General features: G+C 40.4%; 2 long non-coding RNA genes across 2 annotated transcripts in view; one reads left to right on the top strand and one right to left on the bottom strand.

Moving 5' to 3' along the window:
* Positions 1–27,081, top strand: part of LOC140105820 (uncharacterized) — a 572,683-nt gene that overhangs the window by 48,333 nt on the left and 497,269 nt on the right. The gene's annotated exons all lie outside the window — the stretch shown is intronic.
* Positions 18,730–20,149, bottom strand: LOC140106259 (uncharacterized). Its single transcript, XR_011850746.1, has 3 exons — positions 19,994–20,149; positions 19,588–19,671; positions 18,730–18,854 (listed from the first exon to the last, which is right to left on the bottom strand). It is a non-coding gene; the product is annotated as an uncharacterized lncRNA (long non-coding RNA).

Raw genomic sequence — 27,081 nt, 5'->3', positions numbered from 1 at the left:
AAGAAAAAACCCTGGGATTGCCCAACAGAAAAACAAACGCTAATGCCAATAAATAAGTGAACATAGGGGGTGGGGGTGGGGGGATTAATCGGTGTGTTTGGCTGGTTTTCAGATGTTTATTTGTTTTTTTTTTTCTTTTGCGACAGTTTTTTCCTGACCTCTCTTATACTTCAGTGAGGATCTGTATATCACATCCAGCCGTTTTTAGTCTGACTCTCCATAAACTGCCTGCACCAGTGCAGCCCGTATAAATTTATGTGAGACATTCAGTGATATTATAAGTGTGCATAGATCGCAAATTCTGATCCACACAGAACACACAGGTGTGTTCAGGGCCGGATTAAGGTTGATGGGGGCCCCTGGCTGCCAAATCTGGTGGGGTCCCCATTAGATGTAGCCCAGACAGGGAACAGCAATCACTATTTACAGCCCCCCCAGCAACAACTATATAGTTACCCCAGTAATCAATGTATTCAGGCCCCAGTAATCACTATATACCGCCACCCAGCAATCGCTGTATACAGCCCCCCACAATAAATATATACAGCCCCCAGCAATCCCTATGTACAGCCCACAGCAATCCCTATATGCAACCTCCCCAGCAATCCCTATATGCAGCCTCCCCAGCAATCACTATGTACAGCCCTCCCAAGCAATCACTATGTACAGTCCCCCCCCCCCCCCAGACAGGGCCGGTTCTAGAGAAAGTGGGGCCCTGGGCAAAACTATAAGTGGGGCCCCAAAATAAAACTATTTTATGACCAGTCACAGTCAGCAAGAGGCTCCTTTAGTATGGTAAAACAAACTGTAATATGGGAGAATTTTATAGGAGATAGATAAATGATAGGGAGATTTATGGGCAGCATGGTGGCTCCGTGATTAGCACTACAGCCTTGCAGCGCTAGTCAACATCTGCAAAGATTTTGTATGTTCTCTCTGTGTCTGCGTGGGTTTCCTCCGGGTCCTCCGGTTTCTTCCCACACTCCAAAAAATTACTGGTAGGTTGATTAGACTGTGAGGCCCATTGGGGAGAGGGACTGATATTTTCTGAAAGCAGACACTTGCCCCATTTTCAAAATTGCATCAAAGATTTTATAGACATAGGCGCCTTCATGCAATTTTGATTCAAATTGAAACATTTTATTAAAAATACTTAAAATTTGACTTTGATGGCAAAAAATTTTATCCAAACATGGACATTTGTAGAGTTCACAAATGTGCCCTATTGATATGTTCACATGAATAAATCCACATAATATCACTAAAACTGTAATAACTAGATATCTTCTTTTCAGCTAGACATTTTTAGACAGTCACAACCTGCAAAATATATCAATAAAACAGAATAAAAAGTAAAGGCGCCATAAAACCTATAGAATTTTGAAAGCAGACAACCAGGCGATGCATTTGGCAATTAACATTCAAAATTTCCTCTAAAATATGTACAAATCCAGATACTTATATAAAGAAAATATACTTTCCTAAAACAGTAAGATGTGAGGAGATCATACAGACCCCACATGTGTATATTCACCAAAATATGCAGCAAAGGGAACTGCAGAAAATTCACACAGATGTATCATTGTCTGTTCCTTACACAATGGTAACCCAAATAAATAACTATATATCCATAAACCAAGCTAATGAGATAATAAGTCACATTTAGATGTGGCCATTGTATTATCCGCACAATAACAGAACCCTCCGCGCTTCATAAGAATGAGAGTGAGAACGTCATAACATCGGTGTAAATAACGGAGGATGGGGGGAAATAAAAACTTTATTCCAGGACATGTGTGTGTGTTTTTGGTGTTACATATAACTTTATGGACATGCTCTGGTCGTGGTGTAGTCACGTTAAGCAAAGAGGATTGAATGTTCATCGTATCAGTCAATTTTCCCAACAAAAAATAACTATCACAAAATAAAAGGGAATAAGAGAGAATGGGCCACATTTATCACTTTTGTGCGCCTAAGAGTAGTAGTTGTGCCTAAATTCTGGCGCACTGTTTTACAGAATTATCACAAGCTACAACCATCTGTGATAAGGTAATTTCCTGCCTCTTATTAATCACTTTACTTTAACACAGTTTAGGCGCAATTTTGGCGCAGTTTAGGCGTAATGTTAGATTCAGGCACTTACATGTGATCCTGCTACAAGCTCCTCTCTGCTTCTCCCACATCCCAGCATGAAGATAACACTCACAGCAGCACCCAGGTGTGTGACACCCAGCACCCAGTGACCTCCTCAGCAGTGGCTTCTCCTGGAAGGGATCCCCCAGTGCTGATCTCCTGCTGCCCCCCTGTAATTCTGCACAGTATCCCCCTCAGACACACTGGTGATACTGTGCAGAATTACACGGGGGACTATTGTCAGTACTATCTGCAACATTCTGTAACATTCTCTTCTCTCTTGCTGTGAGCTCAGGATTCTGCAGAATGTTTTGTAAATAGAAGGTGATGAAGTGTAAATAGAGTCTGCAGCTCCTGTCTGCAGAGTATCTCATGTCTGTATGATCTGTTCTAGTGTCTGCAGTGTCTGGTTGAGCTTTGCTGCTAGAAATGAGCTGTTCTGCAAAGGGGCTCAGTGCTTTCTTCTCAGATAACGCCACCTTCAGGCTGGAGTGTTTTTGCGCCAGTTTTTGCACCTAAATGAAAAGTCGCAAGTGATGAATATCATTAGGCGCATCAAAACATCTGGATTGCTAGGATAAATGAGGGAAAGCTGGTTATTTTTGCTGCGCAGCTAGTTTGGCATTTAGTCGCAAAAATGGCACAAAAACGGTGCGCCTGAATGAAAAGGCGCAAAAACAACAGAAAAAAAAACGATTGATACATGTGGCCCAAAGTGTGTTCTTAGATTTGCATAGAGAAGGGTTAAAAACATGAATATTAGTTGATATTATCCCTTCTCAAAATGTAGTACTAGTAACATATAAAGTGAATATTTCCATTATCTGTGAGGTGCAGCAGCTCCTGTGTGCAGTGTGTTCTCCCTGCAGCCTGATGGCTAAGAATCTGGAGATGGGGGAGACACTTCAGGGGGCTGTATCTCTGGTTCTGTGACTCATAGAACCTCACTTCTTTTTTCCTATGAAAGAAGAAAGTCTCCTCTTTCATATGAATCTAAATTTGTGTTTCTAAAATGTAGGAAAACGGAGATATTTATATATAAAAATGGCACCTGATATTCTCACTTTAAACCTGAATATCTCTAGATCCATAGCACCTAGAAACAAAATTCAAGATTCATTTGAAAGAAGAGATTCTCCCCTTTCTCCCTGGGGGCCCTGGGCAATTGCCACCTTTGCCTACCCATAGCGCCGGCCCTGCCCCCAGAAATCACTATGTACAGCCCCCCCAGAAATCAGTATGTACAGCCCCCCAGTAACCACTACGCACAGCCCCCCGTAACCACTATATACAGCCTCCAGTAATCACTGATAAAAGTATGGTTCATGCCATCTAACAGAATTGTTCTCTGGAGACTAGCACCCAGTAAAACCATTGCACCATTAAATAGAAAAACTACTTTGTAGAGTTTAAGATACTACTTACACACAATATGACCAGTGCAAAATAATAGTCTGATATAGACTCAACGTTAACCACTAGATGTCATCAGCACTTTATTGTATTAATTCCACAGGAAGACTTCATGCATGAGTTGTGTAATCACTGACACTGTCACATGCTACTGACATGATTTATGTGCTGCATGAAATAAAAAAAAATATAAAAGAATTTTATTTGTTTTTTTTTCTTTTGCGACTGTTTTTCTTATACTTCAGTGAGGATCTGTACATCCCTTCCAGACAAAATGGGAAAAAATAAAAACATGCAAGTGGATAAATGTACAAAAATGCCATATTTCATACAATTGTACAGTGAAGAGAAATAGCATAGAATACTCAAAAAGGGGACAGGGCGCACAAATGCAGGAGATCGCTAGACGGCTACGGAAGCCAATATTGACAAAATGATCCTGTTCTCGAACTCAGCGGCACAAAAGCTTAGAAAGTAGTAGAGCTTCAAAAAGCCAAGGGTCAAACGGATTCAATTACTTAAGTTAGACCATTAGGGGACAAGCATTGAATCTTGTAAATCCAACTTGTTTCCATTTTATATACCAGGTCCTGACGGTTAGTAATAGCGATTTATCCAATAGGAGTGACCCATATCAGATCAGTTTTTATGTGCAGTGGGGAAATGCTAAGATAGACCTTGTTTCAGGCAACCTGTTTTAGTTTTGAGACAATAGTCATTAAACTGCATCTTCAAGGATTGCAAGGTACAGCCCACATACTGGAGACTGCACATGCATTCCACTGCATAGATAACATAGGAAGAATCACATGTGAATCTGATGAATTTTGAAAGTCTCACCTGTATTTTCACAAGCAAAGAAATCGACTATGTCCCTGATAATTTCACAACAGAGACATTTTCTTATGATAGCACTTAAAAACTCCCCTACTTTAATTGGTTCCTGTAACTTGCTTGGTGAACCTGTGGGAGTTACTACATCGAACATATCGGACCCACCATCTTGTTTTAATTTCTCCTCACTCGCCACCCATGGCTATATTTCTGAGGAAAACCAAACCAGCATTTTATGCAAAAGTCTGTCCTTCAACCTTTCCAGAATGAGTCTCTTCCTAGCCCTATTGCACCCAGTCCTGTTTCCCTTTACCTACAACAAACTGGTCTAATGTCTTTTTTTTTAGGATTAGGCTTGAAAAGATCACCAATCCCTCATTTGCCGATAATAGACCCCAGCCCTTTAAAACAAACCCAAGGAGCAACCCACATTCCCTCCACCAAAACCATTCCCTTTAAAAACGCTATCAATTTATTTTGTACCTTTTGCATACTCAAAAAGCTTCTAAACGAAACACACATCCAGAGTCTGTGTAGAGGGGGCAGAGGAAAAGATTTGGGCTTAACAACAAAATAGGAGTATTAATGGTTTAACAGGACAATCATCCTGGACCCTCAGAGGCTCTTGACCATGGTACATCTGGGGTCAGTAACAAGCAATTTGTGAAGATTTTCATTCTTTCCATCCATTTATTGCCTGAAGCCAAGAGATTGCTGCTCTCTAAGGGCCTCAATTTTCCATGTTATCCCCTGTGATGGCCACGTGGAAGTTGACCTCTGACCCCCTACATGGAAAGGAAACTGAGAGAGATTAAAAATCCTCCCTTTGTACTTGACGCCAGTGTTTTTCCTGTCCCTTCAGGATGAAATGTGAGAGGCCTTCTCCTCTAATATGGGTTGGGGGCGTACTTTACTTATAATGCCTAGCAGCACTCGGGGTTCTCGGTTGACCCTGATTAAATTGGTTCCGGGGGATCGGTGATCCTTTCCTCCTGCATACCTCCATTGCATTCAGCAGCAGAAGTAATGTTGCGGCTGGGCAGGAAACCTGGATGTAATGTCAGATTCTGACAAATAAGAATTCCTTGCTGCAGGTCTGTCTGTGGAGCTGATCTGAAGTCTCCACTCACACTCTTCTGCTATGGGTGACTGACCTTTGCTGCTGGTCTTGAGTAACCAGGTTTTGTCTACTTGGAATCCATAATTGACAATTGCCGAGGACAGATTTACTTATTAGATCCCTCCTTTCTACCAAAGGTAGCCATAGATTTCCATAGGGAAATTATTCTTCCCTCCTTTTGTAGTGACCCTCGTTCAGTTAGAGAGGAAAGCTGGCACTCCCTAGATGTTAGATGGGCAATTCTACAATATCTAGAAGCTACAGCCTCCTGGATAATAGAAAATTACCTTTTTATATCCTATTTGGGGAAGAACAAAGGAAGGTCTACCTCAAATCATCTATTGATCTAGCTGGTTATGTCCAGTAATAAACTATTGTTAAACAGTGAAAGGTTTTCTAACACCTAATGTCAGGGCACATTCCACCAGGGCCCTGACCCCATCCTGGGCAAAAAGAGGTAGTGCTACATACAGTCCAACAAATATGTAATGCAGCTACAGGCGGTCCCCTACTTAAGGACACCCGACTTACAGACAACCCATAGTTACAGACGGACCCCTCTGCCCACTGTGACCTCTGGTGAAGCTCTCTGGATGCTTTAAAATAGTTCCAGATTGCAATAATCAGCTTAAAATTGTCTGCAATGAAGCTTTATTGATAAGTCTTGGTCCTATTACAGCAAAAAAATTTGAAACTCCAATTGTCACTGGGGCAAAAAAAAAAAATTGTCGGGAACTACAATGATAAAATATACAGTTTCGACTTACATACAAATTCAACTTAAGAACAAACCTACAGTCCCTATCTTGTATGTAACCCGGGGACTGCCTGTATTTGGTCTAGCCCCCTTACCATTCTAAGACATTACCGCCTAAAGCACTTAATGGTCAAGGACCTTTCCTGCAGATGGAAAGTTTTAAAGGCAGTAAATATAATATGATATTTAGTATATATCCATGTGGCACTCATGGGGTCAACATGGAAGACTTGAAGTAGTTGAGTCTAGTAGTCATTTCCATGAGTCCACCATGATGGTCCTAATATATTCCCTCCCCTTTTCTATGATGTTGTTCTTTCTGAGATTCCTTTCAGTTACTTGTAAATACATCGGTATCAATGGTAAGGGACCCTCCACAATGTGGTGAAAGGTTTTCACACAACTATCACTGTGCTGGTGTCAGGACTCCAGGCAGAATAGTAACATATGATGCAAGACATTTTTGCTTACCTGGAATCTCGCCCTGACACATTTATTCAGTGAAATACAACCGACATGGCCAAGACAAGATGGTATCCTGTATGCTCATGTAAGTTGCTGTTGTCACAATAGACAGCAAATCTTTACTGTGAGACCAGTGAGACTGTGGAACTCGCTGCTACAACATATTATGTCTGTTACTCTGTACATGTTCAAGAGGGGCCTGAATGCCTTTCTGGAGAGCAGTTGTCAATAGTTCAAATTGATCCAGAGAGTAATTGGGGCCTGGAATGATTTGTTGCTTTCAATTGGCATTAGCCTGTGAACTATTCCGAGCTGAAATTCAATGGCATTATAAAAAAAAATATATATACTTACCAGTGTCTCTCCTAGTGTCCTGCACCGTCACTTTGGGCCATGCCCCTGTGTAAGGGGCAGGGAAGCTGTGCTCAGATCAGCTTTGGGCCATCCATGCCCACTTGTCCCTATATCCTTGTTGTGCAGGTTTTTTTGTGGATTTAAAAGCATTGTGTATTTGACATGTATGAAAATTAAATGTTAAAGGATTTTTTCAACCTATCAGTCCTGGTGTATACAATTTCGGTTGCCCCGGAATCCGACTGTAAATCTTCTGATTTTTATGATTGGGCAGGACAGATTCTTCTCATCAATTGTTTCTCGTGTCTGCTCCCTGCAGCATGATCTTTGCAGCTCCCCCTCCATTGTGAGGACGAGCTCACACACTCACAAACACTGACTGCCTGTAAGCAGCATGCACAGACTTACTCTACAAGCTACAGATACGATCTTTATAGCAGGCGGAGGCAGCATGTAGCAGAGCTGACTGTGTGTGTTCTACCAATGTGTCATCGTGTGTTGTATACATCTCATAGATTGCATCATCTCTCATCTCTGATCTATCTAATCTTTCTTTTTCTGTGTGTCACATACTAGTAGAATGTTCAGAAGCTAAATGAAAGTGTAGAAAAACCTGTACCCTGATCATCTTAGCACATTGTCAGCACACAGCATCTCCTTGCACCACAGGGATAATAATTTGACTGCTTTGAGGATCCCCACCCACACTCTTATACGGTAACCTTAAGCTGACCATCGCTGAGTGATAGGAGGTAAAACAGCAATAAAACTGAGTAAAATTGTAAAGTAAGTTTTTTTAAAATTGTAAACATTCCTAGATTAGAATTTTACAATTTTATTTCGTGGGCAAGTTTAATTTTATATAATATTTATTGATTTAATTATGGATCTGTTATTTACTAGTTGTGGTCTATAGTCTCCCCAATTTATTATTGGGCTGAACTGTCTTACCATCAGCTCTTCTCAAACTGAAAATCAACCGTTTTTTCTAAGCTGATCATGCCCTATCTTTTCCTGTGTTTATGGCAAGCATACTGTATGCCAACGTAAAAGAGGCCTGAGACCACTTTTTAAAAGTTTTCTGCAGCAAAGAAGAATATAGCCCCAGAAAATTTTGTATTGTGCTGCAGCAAACTAGACCACATGGGCATATACAGTTTCTATGGATATAGATGATAACTTCAGACAAGCCCGATTTTGTCCTTAATTTTCATAAAATGCAGATGACAGCATTTTGCATCAGGAAACTTTTATTTAACTCTTTAGCAGCAAGCAATGTATTTAAGTTAAAGTATGATTTAAGGCGTATGCATTAACATAAAGGACAATAAGTATCTTTTATAGTCTTGAAGGCCTGTCCATTCAGCATTGTTTTCCTTGAGATTGGCAAGGATCAGGAGCACAGGGGTTGCAAGGATCTAGAAAGGAAAGCAGAGACAGTTTTTGATTCTAGTATGAATGTAAACTATTTACCATAGTTTTACAAAATCAGTGGCATGCTACTTTTTATTCCACGCAGTTTGCTATCTGCATCTCTTAAATTTGCCCAGACTGCTCTTGTTGTACCAACTTTGTAAGTTATCCATAGGAGAAAGGGACACTTGGTAATCTGGAAAGTGGGTATCCTGTTTTTTGTATATAGGTGTTGTGGCAGGACAAGCGTGCATCCAGCTACTGTTTTCACTGAAATGGGAGTGTCACAAATTACCCTTAGCATTACCTGACACTACCATATAATTGAATGGAGCGACAGGATGCATGCTGCTCCTTCTTTCCCACCTATTAGTAAGAACCAGTCCCATTTTTCTGATCGGTGGGAATCCCAGCAGATGATCATCACCGATCATCTTCTTATCCACTATCCTGTGTCAATATTTATTCCTGGATTGTGAAATATTTATTTTGGCCTAATTTTAGAATTTTGCAATGCTGTGACAAATGCTATTTATAAATAGTTGGAGAGTGGCCCCAGAATTAAGTTTTTTGGTTTGCCTTTGAAGAAAGCATTACCTTCTGTATTAGCAATGAGTCGTAAATGTACAAAATATAAGCTTCTTATGGTTAGTTACATAGAAACATGTGATCCTCAATCAAGATTGTCTGATCCCACGCAAAATTAAGCAATGAGCTAGTATTTAAAATAAAATTAGGATCCTGTTTTGTAAAATAGTTTAAAAACTATATATAAGTATTAACAAAAACGAAATATTAATAATGCTTTTGTCTTAAACTATGGTAACCTATACCGGTTGTAGTATTTACATTGTAAACATGTGGTGCATATAGTAAAGGTACCATAACAGGGAAATATTACAGTTAAACATTGACTAGGTAGATCAATATATATTTATGGAAATGAACATATCTTTATACCTTTGCATTGCAGTACAGGCTTGCAGGCTGAAAGAAGAATAACATAATTTAGAGTTAACTTTCTTATATTTAAACAAATCTAACCTTAAAGTACATCTACCACCAGGATGAAGTATTGTAAACCAAGCACTCTGACATACTGGTGTGTGCCCTCTCAGGGAGGATCTGCACTTTAGCTTCTTCTGTCCTGTTTTTTAAAATTATACAAATGAGCCTGAGGGGCCCCAGCCTTTGTAGTTGTTAATAGAGCCTGGACCCCCTCAGGCTTATTTTCATAATTTGTAAAGACATTTTTTTAACAAGGGCATAAGAAGTTAAAAGATAAGCAGATCCTGGCTGAGGGGGCACACACCAGTATGTCAGTGTGCTTGGTTCACAATCCTTTATCCTGGTAGTTGCTGTTTTTTCCTTTTTAAAAATCCTCTTGTCACCATTTCAGGTCCTAAATTGGAATATCAAATAAAGATAATTTTTTTACTTTAATGAAACTCGCCTTTAGAGCTGCTATTACAGATAAACCATGTGCATTGGTCACCTACTGTGAGTCCTGAACACATAGGTCCATGGTTAATCCATGGTGCGAATGTAAGGATTTGTTAAACACAAAAATTGCATAGCCGTTTTTGTGGCGGTTTTTAAGAATAGAAGAAAGGAAGTACAAAGAACACTTCTGGCTTCATCTCTCCCAACTCTTGTCAAAAAACTGAAATTGGTAAATACTTGGTCTTAAAGTGTAGCTGTCATTCTTAGCTAAAAACAACTAAAAAACATAATTCTGCTCCAGTTGTCCCTGGGAGTCATTCGTCAAAGTATTTTCCCTCTATCGATCATCTATCTATGTATATCCTATCTATCCATCTCCTATCTCATTCTACCTCCATAGTCAGCTCCTCAGTGGAGACGGAATGTGCCTAGCAACAGCCATATCAGGAGTCACTGACAACAGGGGGAAGTCTGCAGAATACAAGAGGAAGGAGCAAGAGTCCGTTAACTAATCCAATTGCAAAAGGGCTTGAAATTACCGACCCTACAACATAACAAAAATATCCAAAATTTTTTTTCAAATGACGGTTACTCTTTAATATTAAGTGAAATAAGTTTATTCTTATACATTTATAAGTTTTACTGTCCTAATATGTAAACTTCTAAAATAAGGTAAACCACAAGTAGACTGTGAGAGTCTAAATATACTGATTGTAAGGAGATATTTACTTTGAAGTGTGTTTCAAAGTAGTGGTTCCTTAAAAAAATACTACAGTACTTACGATCCTGGCATGGGTCTGGGCAGTGGCTCTGCTTCTGGCAGGGATCTTGCTTTTGGCATGGATTTTGTTTCTGGCAGGGATCTTGCTTCTGGCAAGGATCCTTGCATTGGGACTTCTGTTGGCAGTGTCCTTTAACCCCTGACATGTTGGCTTTCTGATTGTTCTCTAGGATAGGATCAGAAAGGGAGACTTGCAGTAGGTTGTAGGGATGCTCTAGAAAGGTTTCTTTTATACTCTCAACCTTGCATACCAGATGGCGACATGCGTTTATTATGGGAACGTAATGTTTATTTCCTTATAATTGTTTCTTTGAAATTGGGTGTTTACAGGAAGACAGCTCATGTCAGTTAAATCTTAGAATAAACTGCTTTTATGGCTAATGATTTATCCATCCAGGTCTTTTGAAAATACCTGTCAAGTAATGTGGTGAATGACATGTATAATCTACCTTTTTAAGGTAAGTAAAAAAAATTAAGATCCTGGATAAATAGGGTAGTGAGATGTGATCTGAAGTATTTTGCTGACGCATAAAGGTAGTTTCAGCTTTAGTTTTTTTAAAAGTCATAATTATTGTCATGAGTATCCGTTCTGATTACATAATGTGTGTATGACATATTGTGTGTCTGTATCTGAGCAATGATCAGCAATGATCTCTTCCATGTATTGGTACACCATTTACAGGTTATGACGGACCTCACTGCAATGAGTGAGAATCTTAGGAGATTACGTTTTTGTATTCCAATAGCCCAGTGATGGCTAACCTATGGCACTAGTGCCAGAGGTGGCACTCAGAGCCCTTTCTGTGGGCACTCAGGCCATCACCAGAGATGACTCTAGGTATCTTCCTGCAGTCCCAGACAGCCCAGGACTTGCTGTGCACAGAGCTATTTTAATGTATCAGCTGTACCTGGGACTATCTCCTGCTTTATTGGTGTCCTCAGAATGCTGGTATCAATGAAAGCTGTGACAAAAAAGGGAGTATAAATCACAAATTAAATTTTTTTGTTGGCACTTTGCGATAAATAATCTGTTTTTTTAGGAGTCGATTGTCCCGTGAGTTAAGCTGTAACATAAAACACTTGGTTCCAGAAAGAAGAAACTTCAGGGCGTGTCCACCAAACGTGTAGCATGGTGCCTTTGTTCATTTCACAACTCCACCATGTGTCCTGGATCGAAGGGTAGATAGAGTGCAGAAGGGTTGGAACTCTATACCACCTAGCAAGAATTTTGTAATTGTGCTCATGAGATGAGCAGGCCACCGAAAGCTTATGTGTACACAAGAATGCCTTATTCCAATCCTCTATAGATAACCAGACACATAGGTCCCTTGCCCATCCTGCCATATAGGGTAAGGGTGAAATATCTGACTCCTTCAGCAGGAGGCTATAAATTTGAGAGATGCAGTGTACCGGAGGGGACTCTGAGTGGAAAAGGGTCTCATCGGAGTGAGCTGGGTGTAAAATGCTGCTATGGGACCAGGATGTCTAAGGAATGATTCCAACTTAGTTGATTCCAGCCATGATAGATTAGCGGAGGTCGGTAGCAATTCTTGGTGTGATGGGATCGGTGCCTCTCTGAGGATATCATGCATGCAGAGGTCTTCATGGCTGTAGCAACCCTTGTTTTGGAGAATGCCGATTGTAAATCCAGATTGTGGAAGAGGGGCATGAGGGGTCTCAAAGGGCAGACAGTACCTTACGCTGAGTAATCTCCACATTTTCAATGTTTGAGCTAGGAACAGCATTTGGAGCTCCACCTCCATGCATTGGGAGGAGAACCATGGTAGTACCCTAATGGGAATTGGGGTACTATATTGTTCTAAGTGGACCCATTGCTTGGAGGGTAAATTATATTGCCAATCTAGCAACCGCACCAGTACGGAGGACCGGTGGTAGAGCTTGATGTCTGGAACACACACTCCCCCTGCTGGTCTAAAATTAGAAGTAGTTGTGGGCTACCAGATACAATATTGCGCTGCTAACTTTGACTAATCAAATTCATATGATAGATAAATGTATCTTTACTCCACTCCACTGGTGGATCAGGGGACGGTTTATTGAGAATCTCCACTACTGAGGGTACATCGCAGGGGTGACAAATTATGTGAGTAAGGCCCCATGGCGGATCTGGAGCCTGAATGAGAAACCCCAGGTGTAGGGGATAATATGTTGTCTTAGAGTCTCTAACAGGGGCCAAAAAGCCTGTCTTTTGAGCAGGGTCAACCTGGAGAGGTCCGATAATAGCTGGATATCGCATCATCATCTGTAAGATATTTGGTATAGAGACCTCGCTTTGTTCATTAGAGCTTTCTCTACCGGCGTACCTGGCAGATGACATCTCGGGGCGGGTCATGTGCTAAGGGGCGTGCCTGAAGAGCCCGGTGGGTTCTACCCAGTTCTAGTGGGGTTTCCCCTGGTACCTCAAGGAATTAATTAAAGAGAGAAATGCGTGCACCGTGTAGGTTTGTGGATTCCACCGCTTCCCGGGAGGCCCCTCACTCGGATGTTATTCCTCCTGCCCTTGTTTTCGGAGTCATCTAGATGATCTGAAAGGTATTGCAATTGATAGGTGTGGGTTGCAAGCATGGATGCATGTGAGTCCGTTCAGTCTTGTAAGGCCGCCTGTGCCACTTCATTCGCCCCTGTCCTGGCCTGAAGCTGCTGTACTTCCTCTCTCAGGGTGGCCACTTCAGCGACATATGATTGCTCACAGCGGGAAACATTCCATGTCTTCTTTAGTCACTGTTGCCTTCAGATGGTTTTTGAAGTTACGCAATTCAGCTAGACCATCCAGAACTTGCTGTGCATCTATTGATGGAGACATAAAGACTGGTGAAGCGTATGAGGACGCTGTGGGGCTGGATACAAATAATTGTGGGGTTGACACAGACTCTGGGGATTGTGTAGTCTTAAACATTCGGGAGGAAGTAGGGGGAGATGGTAAGGCCTGGGTATGTGCCCTGGAGACCCATGACGTCAACAGAATCGAGGTGTAATGGGAGGCTGGACGGGAGACCACGGCTGGTCTGGTGATTTAGGGAGCTGTGGTGAAAGGGTACTGGTCCTGGGGTTCTCCCGACCTGTTGGCTGCTTCAGTAAGTGCTACCCCTAGTGTTTCAGGAGGCATCTTTGCCGGTGGGCAAGGTGCAGGTGCCTCCATGTTACTTTGTTGCACCACCATGTTGCATGTAGTGGCAGGCTGTGTCCCCTGAGGTGGTGAGGAGGGTTGTGAGAGAATCCCTAGGGATGCAGGGCAATAAACTTCGGCCTGCACTATGTGCCAGTGCCGAGGAGGACTCAGGAGAGCAGGGAGACCGGCTGGCTGCCGGTCTGTGCAGGCCTCTAAAATGGTGGTACCTGCGGGAAGATTCAATGTGGGGGGGTGTAGGGAAGGGTAACGCCCGGCCTGTGGGTACCTCCACTAATCTGCCCATGGATCCCCCCGGTATCTCCCCATTATCCCCTTGTGTGACCTGCAGGCTTGTGCCATGTTCGGGGCTGCGGACCCCCTCTAGTGTTCCCGGCTGCCTCGGCGTAGGGTGAGCCCAGGTGATCCTCCATGTTCAGGCGCGCTGAAGGGTTGTGTTGCATGAGCTGTGCCTGCCTTTTCCACATGTGGCGTGCCGCCCCTGGATGGCTTTGCCTACTTCTTAAGCTGCGTGGACTCTGCAGGTTGCCGGAATGTTTGCTACCAGGTACCGTGGGTCCGTGATGAGCCGGAGGGGTAGTTGGCTTCGGTGTTCCTGAAGCGGGGTTGCGGGCAGTGCTGGTCGCCGCCATCTCCATAATCAGGCCACTCCCTCCCGTGATGATATTTTATATTAAAAAAATTTAAGTAAAATAATATCTAACTATGTCATAGAATTGCTGGAGTATTTATATTTGTAGTCAAAAAAAATTATTATTTTAACTGTTATAGTTTCTGAAACTGCTGCAGAGATTTTATGAACCGAGACCTTAAGAGTCCAGTATTTCCTCAAATCTGAGCATTGCGCTAGGGGCGGTTATAGTACAGCTATTACTAAGTGCCACACTGTGGCACTTAGCAGCCTGATTGTCTGAACAGTCTCCTCTGCAGTCCAGGGTTTTCTTGAGGGGGCTGTTCAGGTACTCCCTCTCTAATGCTTGCATCCCAAACCACTCCCACTATCACCAATTGCTGATGGTCATTGCCCACGACACGAATAAATACCTTGGACCGCCAAGGAGACCGTTCCGATGGTCGGGCCACCAAGTACCACAATGTGGCACAGCATTTATGTATGTTACAGTATAGCTAGGCATATAAAGAGAAGGAAAAAAAAAGAAAAAGAAAAAAACGGTGTGGGGTGTGTTTTTATTAGAGGGTATGGGGTGCGTTTATGTCTATTTATGGTCATTTATGTTTATTTGCTTGTCTTTGTTTATTGGTTTGGTTTAGTATGTGATAATCGGTTGGGTGGGGTTTGTTGTAATTAGTGTTTCTTCCATTTGGTGTATTTGGCTGGACCAGCAGGTAAGTTATTGTATATATTGTATATTATGTTTGGTTTGTGTTATATATTGTTATGTTTTTTTCTACTTTTATATAAAATAAAAGATCTACAGTATAGCTAGGGTTTTTAGAGTCCTATAATTAGAAAAGGTTTAGAAAGAGTTTAGAAGGGGCTGGGCTGGCTTGCTATAGACCACAGGGGGCTGGGCTGGCTGGCTATAGACCACTGGGGGCTGGCTGGCTATAGACCATAGGCGGCTGGCTATAGACCACAGGGGGCTGGCTAGCTGGCTATAGACCACAGGGGGCTGGCTGGCTATAGACCACAGGGGGCTGGCTGGCTATAGACCACAGGGGGCTGGCTGGCTATAGACCACAGGGGGCTGGCTGGCTATAGACCACAGGGGGCTGGCTGGCTATAGACCACAGGGGGCTGGCTGGCTATAGGCCACAGGGGGCTGGCTGGCTATAGACCACAGGGGGCTGGCTGGCTATAGACCACAGGGGGCTGGCTGGCTATAGACCACAGGGGGCTGGCTGGCCATAGACTACAGGTGGGGGCTGTCTGGCTATAGACCACAGGTGGGGGCTGTCTGGCTATAGACCACAGGTGGGGGCTGTCTGGCTATAGACCACAGGTGGGGGCTGTCTGGCTATAGACCACAGGTGGGGGCTGTCTGGCTATAGACCACAGGTGGGGGCTGTCTGGCTATAGACCACAGGGGGGGGGGGCTGGCTGTCTATAGACCACAGGTGGGGGCTGGCTGTCTATAAACCACAGGGGGGTCTGGCTGTCTAAAGACCACATTACAGGATTCATCTGATTGCTTGTTCATGATAATACTCTGCAATATTTATGTATTGCAGGGTATTAGCAGTGTTAAGCACCTGCGATCGGAGCCCACTCCTATCGCGGGTGTTACATTGGGGTGCCAGCTATCAGTTACGGCTGTCACCCCGTGTTTGCCGATGCTGGTTCGGCTCAGATCTTGAGCTGAACCGGCATCAGCTCTGCGTCCAAAACATCGGACGCTGAGCGTGAAGAGGATAAAAAGTGATCAGAAGGTTGTACAGTCCTAAAAATGATAACATTGTAAACGTCATCAAAATCCACAAAAACGACACTTCCCAAAGTTCTGTACACCAAAGTATAAAAAAGTTATTAGCGCCAGAAGACAGCAAAATCCCCCAAAAAGTTTTAATTTTTTTGAATGTATGAAAACATTATATAACCTATGCAAATTTGGTATCCCCGTAATCGTACTTACCCAAAGAATAAAGTAGTTGTTGTTTGGGGCATACAGAGAAATATGTAAAATCCAAGCCCAAAAGAATACAGCACAAATGTGTTTTTTTACCAATTTCACAGCATTTGGAATTTTTTTTCCCGCTTCCCAGTACATGGCATGGAATATTAAATACCACCAAACAGCTCTGTACATGGAAAAATAAAAAAGTTCTAGATCTTTGAAGGTGAGGGGGGGGTGAAAAATTAAAATGCAAAATTGAAAAAGGGCTGCGGCATTAAGGAGATGTCATTTGGCACTCACAGAGACTCCCATATAATGGTGTGAATACATTTTTTCATCATTTTTTTCCCTAGTACACGGCATGGATAATTAAATACCTTCACTTTAAAGTACAATTTGTTACACACATGGAAAAATAAAAAAGTGATAGATTTTTAAAGATGGGGAATGAAAAATGGAAACACAAAAACAAGAAAAGACCAAGTCGTTTAGGGGTTAAGTAAGGAGAGTTCCCTCATGTTGTTATACATTTCCCATTGAATAAATAGTAACATTAGCAGGACTTTCACTATAAATCTCCTCCATTAGCCACAACTATTAAAAGGGTGCATCTGCGCCTTAACGGCGCCTTAAAGACGTGTAATTTAGTTGATCGGCAGAGAGGTGCGTTACAGGTCACCTTTTTTGGGGGGGGGGGGGGGGCTGTATATGATCCTATGGGGTATATGATACCATGGCTCTATAAAATGTCTATGGGGGATCTTTATATAGGGGCTGTATTTCAATTAAACTGAGTGGCCTTATATGGAGCACTGCATATAAAATAGGTATATATTATATATATATATATATATATATATACATATATAATATATATAATATATATATATATATATATATATATATATATGGGCTGTTATAAATAAATTAGGGGCACTGTATATAAATGTATCAGAAATGTATATAAATGAAATGGGTGCTGTAATTCAGGGGGTGTGGTATGTATAATAAATCATGGGTGCTGTGTATACTATAATTTATAAGGGTGATTATTAGAGATGAGCGAGCATAGTCGTCCGAACTTGATGCTCGTTCGAGCATTAGCATACTCGCAACTGCTCGGTGCTCGGACGAGTATTTTGCCCACTCGAGAAAATGTCATCTCGCAGTGTTTAGATTTTTGGCAGCCAGAAACAGAGCCAATCACAAGCCAGGAGACTCTGCAGAACACCCAGCTTCACGTGGTACCCTTACACGTCGATAGCAGTGGTTGGCTGGCCAGATCAGGTGACCCTGGAATAGACTAGCCCCTGCCCGCGCTGCTCGCGTCATTCTCTGTCTGGATGCTGCTAGGGAGAGAGCTGCTGCTGGTCAGGGAAAGCGTTAGGGTGTTCTATTAGAATAGTGTTAGGCAGGAGTGATTCTACAAGAACCCAACAGCCCTTGTTAGGTGACACACTCAGTCACAGCACAAAATCATCCTTTTGTTTGCTGTCAGTGTAGGTTAGAAACTTGGCATAGCAATCATCTTCTGTGGTTGCTGTCTGATTTCTTCTGCACGTTTTGTTCTATTATTATTGGGTGTTTTAGATGCTATCTCGCCTCACTCGGTCACTCTGAGTGTTTCTTGTCCATTTCCGTGGTGTTTCCATTATTTTCTTAGGTTTCCAGGTGTTTGGCCAAGCTTCCCTGTGCAGAGCCTTGGTCCCCTTGAAAAATGCTCCAGTCTCCCATTGACTTCATTGGGGTTCGTTATTCGAAACTGGCACTCGAGCATCGGAAAAAGTTTGACTCTAGTAATGAGCACTCGAGCATTTTAGTGCTCGCTCATCTCTAGTGATTATATAAAGGATGTTTTATGTAAGGAATAGTGTGTTTAGTTATGTTGTGAGAATAATAAATATTTAGGAACACGATCCATTATACTGTAAGTGACTGTGGTATTTTAAGAGGCGCCGTGTGGAGTTGTGCTGTATAGAGATGAAGACATTTGAATGTGAATCCAGCAGAGATAAACCATGTCCTAAAGAAATTGTAAAGAAATCCTCTAGGTACTAGATACTTCTAATGTCTGTGTCACTGAATAATTACTAGTGTGTAAGGTAGCATCATCATACAGGAGGCAAACAGCATTTTCAATGTTTTCCTCAGGCAGCAAAAAGTCTAGAAACTTTGGCAGTTCCAATTAATATTTGTATGTAAGGAAATACATATGATTCAGATGCAAAGTAATATTTTATTGTATAATAATGAAAGGAAATCAATTCAAGAAAGTTAAATCGTGAGAACGGTTATATATGATCTTTTGAGCAAGAAGGAGGAAGTTTTCAAACTGCATTGTGGGAAATAACTTCATTTATTACAGCAGTAGCTTCCATGCTCTTTGCATGGATCAGGACAGCAGGGATTGCAGGGATCTGTCAAGAAAGATATCAAATGTTAGAACACTGATGTGGACAGGACCTTGCATATAGATAATGTCTGCCATATTCTATTACAGTCCCGTATTTTGATTTGTTGCAAATTATTATCCAACAGAACTATTCTGGTTGTAAAACCAATGTACCCACCAAAGTATATTCAACAGGATTAGTTTAATATTCTTGTACCTGCATTATTAATTTTAGTAACATCATCTGTTTTCCATTTCAATAGATATTCTTGTATCCCAGGATACTAAAGTGAATTGTAAAACTCACATATTGCAACATATAAATCCGAAATTGCGGAGAAGTGGATACACTTAATGTACATAAACTTTTAACAGTTCTTTATGATGTATATTTGTTATCAGCTGCTGAAATCACAGTTGGTTACCTATGCTACTTCAATCTGGTGTTCAATCTGCAGACAGAGCATTGCCTAGATTGGATACTGTATCCATTAGTGTGTTAAAATACATTGTCTACCACAGTGTGGATTGTACAGTGATTAAGCTTTCTTTTCTGAAAGCTGGAGAGCTCATTTACAGATCTTATTTTCCTTGAGAAATCATTATGAGAAACATAATTTGAATATAAGATGTGAAAGTGACATTCGTAAATATTATTTACAAATATACAATAACATTTAAAATCTAAAATAAAGTTATTACTGCCTCAAATGTCATAATCTGTAAAAATTAGAATGATAGCAGTGATACATTTTTACCTTGTTTGTGTAGATGGTGGTGACCATGGTGGTCATGATGATGATGGTGGTGAGATCCATGATACTGAAGTCCTGATTTACATGCTGGAAGCATAGGGAATGAAATAAAGTTGAATGGAATGATCTTTCAACTATGTTGTGACATTGCCAATATTTTACTATTTGCTATGTGATCGGTAGTTTCTATGAATGTTTCTTGAATGTTTTCTATGGGATACATGTACAAAATCATGTGAACCGTGTATCCTTATAAATTTTAACCTTGAATTATTACCAAAATGCCCTCTATCCTTTGGGTCAAGTTAGAAGGTAGGACCCGATAGGTCCAGTCAGTTGCATTTTTACCAAAAAGATTAGCCAGGCAGATTATAAACTGTATCGTAAAGATTGTAAAGTAAGGACTTACGGTCTTGGCAGGGGTCTACACAGATGGATATTTTTTGGCAGGGGTCCTTGCATGGGTTCTTGCATGGATCTTGGCACTGGATCTTTTGGCCGCATGGTCCTCCTTTGATTCCAGACATGACTGGTTCTTGGTAGATTTGTGTTCTCTAGATTTGGAGAAGAGCTGTTTCAAGTGATGCTGAATGTAAGATTGATGGGTTTATATATTGGAGCTGGAATTTGGATACATTCCCCATATGTCTGTTATAATTACACGCTGTTGTAATATACACCTGACTGCAATATAATCTGATTTAATATCATATGGAATATAATTTTATACGGATTACCAACAGATTAAATTTTTTTCTCTCTTTCGTCACTAGAATTTAATGTTTGGAAAGGCGCTTTCACACCTAGTATAACGTGTACGCATAGTGAAGGATTAGTGTCTCTACCAACTTCTGCAAAACCGGGATAACTCCTATCCTGACAATTTACCTTAAACTATTGCAATCTATAAGATAAATAATGAAAAGGGATGTCAAGTTCATTAAAGTGTATTTGGAAAGACTAACTCCAATAAAACATGTTTTAATATTGCATGGAATATACATTTTATTGAAATTTGTTTAACCCCTTAACGATGAAGCCACTTTTCACCTTCCTGACACGGCCCATTTTTTCAAATCTGCCCTGTGTCACTACAAGTGGTTATAACTTCGGAACGCTTTAACATATCCAAGTTATTTTAAAATTGTTTTCTCGTGACACTTTGTACTTCATGTTAGTTGAAAAATTTTGGTGGTATGTTTTGCATTTATTTATGAGAAAATCAGATATTTGGTGAAAATTTGGAAAAAATCTTGATTTTCTAACTTTTTCCATACATAGTCATAACCGCAAAAATACTTAATAACTAACATTCACCGAATGTCTTCTTTATGTGGACATGGTTTTTTTATGCATACTCTTATTTTTGTAGGATGTTATGGGGCTTTGAACATTAGGTGCGATTTTTCACATTTTCATAAATAATCCTGCTATTGAGGGACTTGCTCTGGTTTCAAATCACTTTGAGAGGCCTAAATAAAAGTAAAACCCCATAAATTATAGAAACTACTCCCCTCAATGTACATAAAACAACTTTTAGTAGAAGTTTGTTAACCCTTTAATTATTTTACAGGGGTTAAAACAAAATCGGATGCAATTTTGAAAGTGAAATGTTTTTTGGCTAAATGAATCTGTTTTTCAAAAATGTACAAATTTTCAGTAGATAAAATACCAAAACTCTCCACAAAATTTGATACCCAATCCCTCCCGCGTATAACAATACCCCATATGTGGTGGTAACCTGCTGTATGGGCACACGCCAGGGCAATGAAGGGAAGCCGCGCTATTCAGAGCAGATTATGCATTGTCACTTTTTATTGGCTATACAATCTTAATTTTTTGGGCAATTTGGACATATAAGGGCTTATTTTTTACGACATGAGATGCACTTTACAAATACAGGCAGTCCCCGGGTTACATACAAGATAGGGACTGTAGGTTTGTTCTTAAGTTGAATTTGTATGTAAGTCGAAACTGTATATTTTATCATTGTAGTTCCCGACAATTTTTTTTTTTGCCCCAGTGACAATTGGAGTTTCAAATTTTTTTGCTGTAATAGGACCAAGAATTATCAATAAAGCTTCATTGCAGACAATTTTAAGCTGATTATTGCAGTCTGGGACTATTTTAAAGCATCCAGAGAGCTTCACCAGAGGTCACAGTGGGCAGAGGGGTCTGTCTGTAACTATGGGTTGTCTGTAAGTCGGGTGTCCTTAAGTAGGGGACCGCCTGTACTTCATTTTAGTGGGTCTGTAGCTTTTTGATGAGATTTCATTAACTCTTGAATGTATTTGTGAAAAGAAAATTGTCAATTTTGGTTTACTTTTTGTATTTTTTGGGGGTCGTACACCGTACACTAAAATACTATATCATCTTTATTCTACAGATCACTACGATTACGGTGATACCTCATTTATATAGTTTTTCATTTATTTTTACAATTTTACTGGATAAAAACTAATATAGAGGAAATCTCATTTGTTTTTGCATTGCCATCTTTTCGGAGACATAACTTTAATATTTTTTGGTTGACAGAGCTAGTTTATGGCTTATTTTTTACGTGTTGAGTTGTTCTTTTCAGTGGTACCATTTTGGCCCACATAACTTTTTTTGATCACTTTTTAGAACATTTTTGTGCAGAGATTTTATGATAAATTTACATTTTTGTCTTGTTTCCCGGGTTTAGTTTTTTGGAGCTCACCGAGCGGGTCCAATAATGATTCTGAGTTATTGTACGGTTCTTTACGGACGCGAAGATACCAAATATGTGGGTTTTTTTGGCGATTTTGTGTTTTTCACACTTTATTGCATGTGTATAGGGAATATTTGTGTTTAGGGGACTTTAACTTTAATTATTTCTTTTTATTAAAAAATGTTTTTATTTAATGTTTTTAACTTTTTTAATTTACTTTTACAGGTAAGCTTGAACAAGCGATCCACTGTTCAAGCTCTTCTTCACATTACACAGTGTAATACAGATGTATTACACTGTATTATGTGACACACTTCTGCTGCTGCGCATGCTCAGTGTGTTACAGCCGGGTCCTGCCAGAAGGCATGGACCCGGCTCCCAGAAGGAGGATTGCGCAGCCCCGGGCACTGGCAGTCCCGGGGCAGCAATCGGAACAGCGGACCTCCCCGGTAAGCGCCGCGGGGGGGGGGGGGTGTCCGATTCATTTTAAATGCCTTTAACACGCTGCTTGTTAGGGGCTGACACCCGCGATCGGAGAAATCTCCGATGGCGGGTGTTAGAGGCAGTTAGAGGCACTCGCAGCTTCTGGCCCCGGCTCCGTTCAGGAGTCGGGGCCAGAAGTTTGACGTAATAGTACTGCATTTTGCGGGAACGCACCTCCCGCGATGCAGTACTATTACGTCAAATGTCAGGAAGGGGTTAAAGGACATCTACCGGCAGGATGAAGGATTGTAAACCAAGCGCACTGACAAACTGGTGTGTTTCCCCTCTTGCAGGATCCTCTCTTCTTTTAGCTTCTTATTCCCTGTTTTTTTTTCAAAAATAGTATTTTAAAATTATGCATATAAGCCTGAGGAGCTCCAGGCTCCATACATTTTTATGTCAATACTATAAGTTAGCACTTAGTAGTTACAAGATGCAATTTATAGTTAAGCGTTACACAGTCCACAGTCAGAAGCTGGAGCGGGTGCAAACTATAGTCGTGATGTCACCTCTGCGCCTCTGCTTCCATACAAAGACTGGAGGTGACAGGAAGCGCAGCCAATGGCATAGCAAGACTTCTGTGGGTCCTAGAGCAAACTCGGATTGGGGCCCCACATACCTCAATGCATCCCCATTCTGTACATTATACTTGAGAATACACATATATTCTACTTGGACATAAACCATTGTACACATACCCTGTATATAGATTACACACACACATTGTAAACACATACTGGGGTCCCTGCTTGGGTTCTCGTAGGGATACCCTCTTTTGGCCAAATGGTTCTTTTATTCCAAACATGATTGAATTGTGAAGTTTATATTCACCCCAGAAAGTGTAAAGTGTAGATATTTTTGTCAATGATGCTGAATAGAAGGTTAAGTCTTTATTATAAAGTAGAACTGTAATCCATAAATTGTGTCTAGTCACCGCAACATTTGCAAGATGATGTAATATACACCTGACTGCAATAAAACATGATTTAATATAACTTGGGATACACTTTATAGGGATTAAATTGAGATTAATAGTAAATACATGATTGCTGAATTAAAGCTATGCAGATAAAATGTGTCTGACATACCATTTGTGTATGCGTGGCACAATGTGACGTGGAGAAAATGGAGTTTGTCATTCTTTTCCATGTATGTTAGCCCCACGCCCCTACAGATTAGTAAGCATGGTGGATTTGATTAATTTGCTTTTTGTTCCTTGGTTTAACCAAAAAGTTTCTTAAAAACTAAAGTTTTAGTAAAATACTAGTTTATGCTGGATAATATTTGAGCATAAGATGGCAGGAGGTAGTGTTACTATGTATGTAAAGATAAGGCTCGTCATACATTAAAAGCTAGTTTACTGATTTAAGTAAAACCAGACAAGTGTGCATTGTTTGGGTGTAACAGATGCTGTCTCTTGTATCAATGGCCTGTAATATGGTCTTAACTCCTTAATGACGTGGGCTGAAAAGGCACCAGTGACCTGGCATTTTTAGCGAACTTTCATTTGCTCCGGTTTAAGGGCCATAATTTATTTATTTTTTTTTTTTTGCATGCTACCTTAAATGTTTTTGCAGGTTTTTTTTTTGTTATTTATAGTACTTTTTAATTTTCAAATGAACTCAAAACGAACATTATTATTTAATTCCCTATTTAGTTTCTGTCGTTTTGATATATAATATGTATTGTCTCTGGCAAACAGGGCGACTATGGCGATGCTTTTTGTAGTGTAGCGGGGGATGCTCATTCAGCGCTATGCTGTGAGGAGTGGAGAAAGAAGTGGTAACGGACCACATTTCCCTTCCCCCTAGTTTCACCGGATGACTCTGACACCCGGAGACCAGGTCCCGTGCCTAGCGTGGGAGCAGCAGAAAACTGCAGCAACGTCTTAAGATGTCGCTGCAGACTCCAGACCTTCGCCCGTGGACCATTAAAGTCAGTAGGCGGTCCAATAGAGTTAAAGGGGTTGGGCACTTTGAATAAATCTGTTCCATTCACTTTTCTCTGCATTTGCCAGTGCCTTTGCCTCAGACTTTCTCTTATCTCACTATGGTGCCTCTGCATATATACACAACAACCTGTTTTTTTACTCCTCCAATCCTTCCTATTGGCGTTAAAAAAAACAAAAAAAAAAACAGAGAAGGCCACAGCATCCAATATGATGAAAAAAGGTTAAACCTTTATTCACACAGACATAGAAAAAACTGCAACGTTTCAATTCACCATGAATCTTTGTCAAGCATGGTGAATTGAAACCTTGCAGTTTTTTCTTTGCCTGTGTGAATAAAGGTTTAACCTTTTTTCATCATATTGGATGCTGTGGCCTTCTCTGGTATTTTGTCTTGGACTATGGATCCTGCACACTAGGACCCTGGGCTGCTTGCATCAAACAAACAGCTTTTGGTAAATACATTGGTTGCTGTCTTTTTTCTTGTTTTGGATCCTATTGGCGTTACCCACTGTGCCTCTTTCTCTCACAGTCCATCTCACAGACACAGGGAGAGTGGAGGAGGAGAGCAGGATGAGTCATAATTTTCAGCTGCAGTTGCTTCTATTCAGCACAGCTGAGACATGTTAAAAAAGATGGACATATAATTTGCATACAGCACAAATATAAGTTTGAAGACTCATTAATCACTGGATGAATATACAGGGACAGGGATTAGTCCTTTCTCTGTTAACCCCTTAACGACCTGGCCCTTTTTTGTATTTTCATTTTTCACTCCCCACCTTCAAAAATGTATAACTTTTTTTGTTTTTATATGTAAAGAGCTGTGTCATGGCTTGTTTTTTGCATAACAAATTGTAATTCATAGTGATGGTATTGAATATCCCATGCCATTTACTGGGAAGAAGGAAAAAAATTCCAAATACAGTGAAAATGTTGAAAAAATGCATTTGCATCATTTTATTATGGACTTGGATTTTATGTCTTTCACTGTGCACCCCAAACGACATGTCTACTTTATTCTTTGGGTCGGTGCGATCACACCAAATTTGTATAGTTTTTATAATGTTTTCAAATACTTACAAAAATTAAAACCTCCTGTACAAAATTATTTTTTTTTATTTTGCCATCTTCTGGCACTAATAACTTTATCATACTTCGGCCTCCGGAGCTTTGTGTGACTTTTGATGATGTTTTCAATGCTATCGTTTTTAGGACTGTAGGACCTTTGCATCACTTTTTATTGAATTTTTATTAATGTTTCAGTAGACATACATATACAATGAGACATATTATATGTTGTTATACTTATCTATCCAGTTCTAAGTACATTATGAATGAACTAGCATCAATTTGAAGTATTCAAATACCGTGCATATATAATATAGTCAGTTCCTTTAGTTTCTAGAGGGTATTACTAATATTAGAACTGTTGCATAATAAGAAGTGGGTAACTGTTAGTAACAGTCAAAAACAATTCAACAGTTAAACCAAATTAACAAAGACCTGAGACTTGCTACGAGTAAACCGATTAATTACCCTTGGTAGTAGAGGCTAGTAATCCATTTATCCCATGCTAGTTTATATCTATGGTATTTATTTTCTTTTTTTTTTTAAAGTATTTTTTTATTTATTTTAACAAAACAATAAGGTTACATACAGTAATTTGTGTTGCAACCTAACAACATACATGATTGCTTAGTGAACAATGGACATATATTTTGAACATTACAACTGAGTTGATCACTTAGTCGTACATTAGGTAGATCTTTATTAATGTTCAGCTAAATTTGGGTTATCTGGAATGGGTTCATCCATTTATCCTACTTTGTCACAGTCTCTAATGCGTAGTTAGAAATGGATCCACTTTTTTTTTCCTTTGTCTGCTAAGTTCCATTAACTTTAATAAAACAGAACATAGATACAGTAATAATAATAAGAGAGAAAACTAACAACTTTGGGGATGGAGCCTGCACAAAGGGGGGGGGGTTTGTTCTGGCAACAGAGTTATCTCGTTGGATCTGATTTTGTAGGGTGTTATAATTGGACTCATGATGATATGGCTGATGATAAAGCTATTGGTGGTAGAAAGTACTAGTCATCCAGGTGTCTATGGTATTTATTTTCTTGGAGGGCTATGTATTTTTCAAATGTGCAATTATTGTTCACTTGGCTAATTCCTTCCAATGTCTGGTAATGACTAGTTTTGTGGCCATTAAAGTATGAGTAATGATGGTTCTTTTGTTGATCGTGAATTTTTCTACTCCTATGAGCAGTAACGCAGTGGCTGGTGAGGGTGCTATGTGTTGGTTTAGGGTATTGGAAAGTATCTGAAACATTCTTTCCCATAGTGGTTTTATTACTGGGCATGACC

This window comes from Engystomops pustulosus, chromosome 11 (genome assembly GCF_040894005.1).
Source record: "Engystomops pustulosus chromosome 11, aEngPut4.maternal, whole genome shotgun sequence".
Taxonomy (NCBI): domain Eukaryota; kingdom Metazoa; phylum Chordata; class Amphibia; order Anura; family Leptodactylidae; genus Engystomops; species Engystomops pustulosus.
Note: the sequence above shows the minus strand (reverse complement) of the source record. Positions and strands in the feature narration are given on the sequence as shown.